The sequence below is a fragment of the Silurus meridionalis genome, chromosome 25, assembly GCF_014805685.1.
Source record: "Silurus meridionalis isolate SWU-2019-XX chromosome 25, ASM1480568v1, whole genome shotgun sequence".
Taxonomy (NCBI): domain Eukaryota; kingdom Metazoa; phylum Chordata; class Actinopteri; order Siluriformes; family Siluridae; genus Silurus; species Silurus meridionalis.
In genome coordinates this window covers 1,044,001-1,050,000 of record NC_060908.1, presented here as the reverse complement: position 1 = coordinate 1,050,000, position 6,000 = coordinate 1,044,001, and the positions used below count along the sequence as shown (strand labels likewise).

The following is a 6,000-nucleotide window of genomic DNA, read 5'->3' as shown; positions in this document are numbered from 1 at the left end:
TGAATGTTAGCTCTGCGAGGAAACTCCGGCTTACTGTGGGATTATACATCATTCCTTTATTCCTCGGTTTTCTATGGAATCGGCGTCACATGACAATGAGCCGTGAGAGAGGAAGTGATATAAAGTGTTATAATGCGAATGAAGACAAGTGTGTGTGAGTGTAAGTAAGATTACAGCACTGTGGAAACCCGAGTGGAAAGCAAGAGACCTTTTTTTTATTTAAAAGATTTGTAATTATTGTAATTTATTTACGACGGCGTTTTGGTGTTTGGATTTAGCGGAAGCTAATCACAGCGCTAAAGGCTTGATGCGGTGATGTCAGTCCCCTCTCATTAGCGCTAGCGGTAACGTGACCTCCAGCAGTAACCCGGCTTAATTACGGCTAATTGTTATAACAGGTAGTGTTTGCCAATAAACCCTGCAAACAAACGCTCGTTAACTGAAACACATTTTCACAATTACTCGTTCACTTTTACCTCTCACACTTATTTCTTCACACTTTTACCCCCTCACACACGTGTACCTCCTCATGCTTTTACCTCCTCACTTTTACACTGCTTAATTATACATCTGCTCAATCATACACTTTTACCTCCTCACACACTTTTACCTCCTCACACACTTTTACCTCCTCGTGCGTCTACCTCCTTAATCTTTCACCACACACCTTTATCTCCTCACACGTGTACCTCCTCACTTTTACACTGCTTAATTATACATCCTTACAATTTATTTCACAATTTTACCTCATATACTTTCACCGCTCATACTTTTAACTCCTTACACTTTTACCTCACATGCTTTTACCTCCACACACATTGACCTCCTTACAATGTTACCTCACATACTTTTACCTTCTCACACATTTACTAAACATACTTTAACCTCATATACATTTACCTCCTTATAACTTTACCTCACATACTTTCTGACATATCTCCTTTCTCACACGTTTACACTGCTTAATTTTACATCCTTACACTTTTTCTCACAGGTTTTTACCTCACAATTTTACCTAACATGCTCACATACCTCATATAATTTTACTTCCTCACTCACTCTACATGCTCTTACTCCCCTAACCTTTAATCTAACATACTTTTACCTCCTCGCATACTTTTACCTTCCCATAATTCAACCTCACATATTTGTTCACATATTAACACTTCACCTTGTACCGCTTCAAACATTAACCTCAAAACACAGTGACCTATTCACACTTTTACCTCACATACTTTTACTTTCTAGTGCTTTTACCTCACACACTTTTACCTCACACGTTTACCTCCTCACATGTTTACCTCACACACTTTTACCTCACACACATTTACCCCTCACACACTTTTACCCCTCACACACTTTTACCCCTCACACACTTTTACCTCACATACTTTTACTTTCTAATGCTTTTACCTCACACTTTTACCTTACACACGTTTACCTCCTCACATGATTACCTCATACACTTTTACCTCACACACTTTTACCTCACATACTTTTACTTTCTAATGCTTTTACCTCACACACGTTTACCTCCTCACATGATTACCTCATACACTTTTACCTCACACACTTTTACCCGCACATACTTTTACTTTCTAATGCTTTTACCTCACACACGTTTACCTCTCACACACTTTTACCTCACACACGTTTACCTCCTCATATGATTATCTCATACACTTTTAACTCACACTCGTTTACCTCACAGACTTTGATGCCTCACACACTTTTACCCCCTAACAGAAACCCCCCACAAATAATCCTGAGAGACTTATCACCACATTTTGTTAACGCTCTTTGTGTAAACCGCACTGAATAAACAAATAAATAAAGAAATACTTAAAAACTAGAAGTGAGTTTTAATCAGAGCAGTAGTGAGGAGTGTACAGCGAAAACGTCACGCCGCCTCGTGATTGTTTTCTTCCTTGCATGAATGTGACATTTCACAAAACCATCTCAGCAGAAGGTGAACCATTTGACTGCTCATGTGACGGACCACTGAACAGCTCAAACCCCCCGGAGCAGACACTTTCTCTCTCACACACACACATGTATACACACACACACACACACACACACACACACACACACACACACACACACACATGCATGCACACAATTACCGCCTTATCATGGTGCTACAGGCGTACTGTAGCAACTGCCAAATTTTTAGGCTCAAAAAAATTGTATAGCATAAGCAAAAAAAAAAAAGAGCTGAAGGAGAAGTTCATGAGAACCCTTTATATAAAAGTTAAATAAATAAATAAATGGACGTGGTCTCGGAGACGGAGTGGAACGCCCACCAGAGCTTGCCATGTTCCCGCAGCATTTCACCTCTGACCCCTCGTTCACCCCTTCAATCACTTAAGTGATGGCCTGGATCTGAAAACACGACTGCGCTTGGGCTTTGCCGCTGCTTCCTGCACTTCTGCCTTCTATCTTTCTGTCTTTATTTTTAAAATAAAAATAAATGATGAATTCGTCTTAAGTATCTTCTGCCGGTGGCGAGGTCGAGGCTCGGAGGAAATCCCTGTCCTGTGGATATACAGCTTTTTTATTTTGTTTGTTTTCTTTTTTATAAAATTTTTTTTTGGCCGGTGGGTGGATCAACTACAAATTGGGGGGAAATTACAAAATCGCAGCTGCAGATAATCGTTAAGGAATAAACACTGCATGTGTCGTGCTGTTACGGTAAAACAATCAGTGATGGGAAGATCGGATCATTTCAGTGGTTCTTTGAATCAAAATGAATGTTTAGTTATTTAGTTAATTTCCTTCTTTTGATCAGAAATCAAATAAAATGTTAAATTTTCAACATGCAGATTCCCAACACATCTACATACACCAACTATAACTAACTATAGTCCCAATAATAAAAATATGACAATGAATTTAAGACAAATTATAATAAACAGAACGAGTAGCTTCACCTCATATCTTTTGGTCCGTATTGTCATTTCTTTTGTCACGTGACTCCCGCAATTATTGTCTACGGGAGTCATGTGATCAAAGAACAAAAGACTCCAGAAGAATCGAGAGATGATCTACTCAATTCTGTTTCCTGTACATAACCTACAGAGATTTTGTGATGTTTTGCTCTGTGATCGAATCAGTCTTTGTGGCGACTCGTTCTTCTGAGTCGCATTAAAGACTCGGTCAAAAAGAACTAATCGCTCATGAACGACCCGTCGCTAATGGATGATGTGATAAAGCATTAATGAGATCCATTACCCACACTGCTCAATAACATACCTGACAATAAAGCTGCTCTACTATCTGAACTTCTGCTTTAGAGAATGAATGGACTCGTTCTGAACGATCAGGAGCCGGAACTGTACGGTTTCCTCAAAAAATCGGTGTGAGCGCTAACCAGGCACGAGTTCCAGCATTTGGGATGGAGCTGTTGATTAGTTTCCAAAGTAATCAGGTGCTGCTAGTTATAATTATCCTGGATAAATTAGGAATGAGAAAAAGCACACACACACACACACACACACACACGGAGTGCCAGGACGATATGCCCTGTGATTAAGCAGAACTGGTGAATGAGCTGCTGGTTGTGATTAAATGGCGGAACGCGGTGTGTTTTCTCGTTACGCTGTAACGCGGCGGCGGTGTAATGCACTCGCGACATGAACGCCGTGCGGCTGAACGGCGGGGATTTTTTGGCAGCGACGCGTGTGTGAGCACGTGTGAAGAGGCTCCGGTTCCGGGGGCTTTGCTCTGTGCCAGAATTCCTCGGTTTGCTTAAAAAAAATAATAAAAAAACGTTGTAAAAAATAAAAAATAACCGAAGTGGCATTTTTGTTCTGGCGGCTTGCGTTCCTTTGTCGGATCCGGTCAGAGCGTACTGGCCGTCTGAGGCGGATAATCGACCTGCCTGATGAGGGATGTTTTATTTTTAAAGCTGTCCTTTTGCGGTATGGAGTCCTGTGCCATATCGTGATGCACCTATATATAACCGTGATATCGATAATGACCTATAGCGTAAGGTTACGCCTCACCGTCCCCCTCTCTCTCTCTTTTTCTCTTTCTCTCCTTCCCTTTCAAAATAAGAAAAGATAATGGCTTAATAAAAGGTTGAATCTCAGAATGAATTGCCCGAGTATATCATATTTTTCACAGGTCTACCAACCATATAGGCCACTGTAACACACACACACACACACACACACACACACACACACACACATACACACACACACATCCGTGTCACTGGTGTCCTGAGAATAAACTTCCACATACAGTATGTCTGTTCACTGCAGCACCTGGCTTTACTAGTGCACAGTGGTAAGGAGGTGGTGGGGGTCGGGGGGCAATACTTTTCGCAGTTAATAACTGTATACTCAGGCTCAGGAGGGATGTATGTATCTATATATATATCCCAATGGATGTAACATTAAAAGGAAACAGGAACTAGAGGGAATGCAGGAACCTGATCTGCTCCCTAATGTCTGACCCCTGACCCTGGAATGCCGGCTCTGACTCCCAGGAATTACTTCATCAATTACTGGCTGAGCCAAAACAGGAATCAGCGGGACTGTAAACAGGAAGTTATACACAGATATATAATTTTACTATATATAAATATTTACATCTCGAAGCATAGCCAACAATAAAATATATTCAAGATACGTATGAAACAGCTACTGATACGATTCCACCCTATTATGATGCAAAACGATCTGATTCAACAAAATGGAAAAGAATATGATACCATACAACTCAATATGGTACAGATAGTTTAATTTCTTTCGTTCTGACAAACAGCAAATTATCAATTTACTTTTTTAAGTGCTTTCTGACTTCTAACGAATGGCCCCTTTCACACACACGCCTTCGTAGTGCAAAAATAAATAAATAAAAGATAAAATAAATCCAGACGTTCTTTCCCTGTTGTGTCTGCAGGAAGATGCAGCTCTGCCTCTGCCATGTTAATCTTGATTCTATGTGAGAATTCTTTGTGATCCGTAGTGTTGCAATACGTCAAATTTCATGTAGCAGCAGAGGTGCTGAGAGAACGCGCTCGAGAAATGAGGAGAAATCAATCTACATATATGTTAGGGTTAAGATGGTTCTCACACTGGTTCTCTAAACACATCCTTTGTCTGTTGTCTGTTCGGTGTCTATAGGATCTTTACGATGTGAGTATGTAAGGTATACAGGAAGTCTTTATCTGGACTCACACATCTATTATGTTTTCTTACCCAAACAGGACACAGCTTTAGCTCAGGTTTTTTCAGTGTGTGTATAAACTTGTCTTTTATCTGCATTAAAATAAAGAAAAATATATGCGCCATGCTGTGTGCTGTGTGATTCTTCCCTGATCAGAAAATCGTAGATCGCATGGAAAACCTCTTGAAGAATGACGGTTTGTTGGCCATAGTAAAAATCTAACAATATCAAATATTGGTCACAAATTTTTGGTCACTTTCTAAAACATTAAACTATAGCACATACAAATAAATCCGTTTTTTCCAACGCAAACATGTTAAAAAACGATGCATCGCGATACAAACACCAACCTGTACCCGATACACAGTTAAAGAATTCAATGCTTAATATCGTCAAATTTTATGCTGACGCACCCAAAAGACATTTATACGACATTTAAAGAAGGAGTCTCCAGTGTGAGCAATTGGCAACAATCAGAGACAAACACAGAAAGGCTGGTGAACGGAATAACAGGGACTCAAATGTAGGAGTGGACAAGTGTGTGTGTGTGTGTGTGTGTGTGTGTGTGTGTGTGTGTGTGTGTGTGTGTTACAGAGAGGCCTGAGCGATGAGGACGGTGAGAGTTAATAATACGTGCAAGCATGGGCAACGTGTCAGTCTCTGAAGGATGAGAGAGAAGAAGAATTTACAGAACAGAACAACAGTCAATAACCTCCACAACGGAGCTCAGAAAAAAAAAGACTGGTGACTGAAGAGTCATCTACTCTAAGGGCAGGCTGGAATGAAGCACTTGGCGTTGGATGAATGGAGCCGCGTGTGTGT

The 6,000-nt window shown here is 40.5% G+C and overlaps 1 protein-coding gene across 2 annotated transcripts in view; it reads right to left on the bottom strand.

Annotated features, from left to right (window-relative positions):
- Nucleotides 1-6,000, bottom strand: part of zbtb20 (zinc finger and BTB domain containing 20) — a 65,814-nt gene that overhangs the window by 32,037 nt on the left and 27,777 nt on the right. The gene's annotated exons all lie outside the window — the stretch shown is intronic.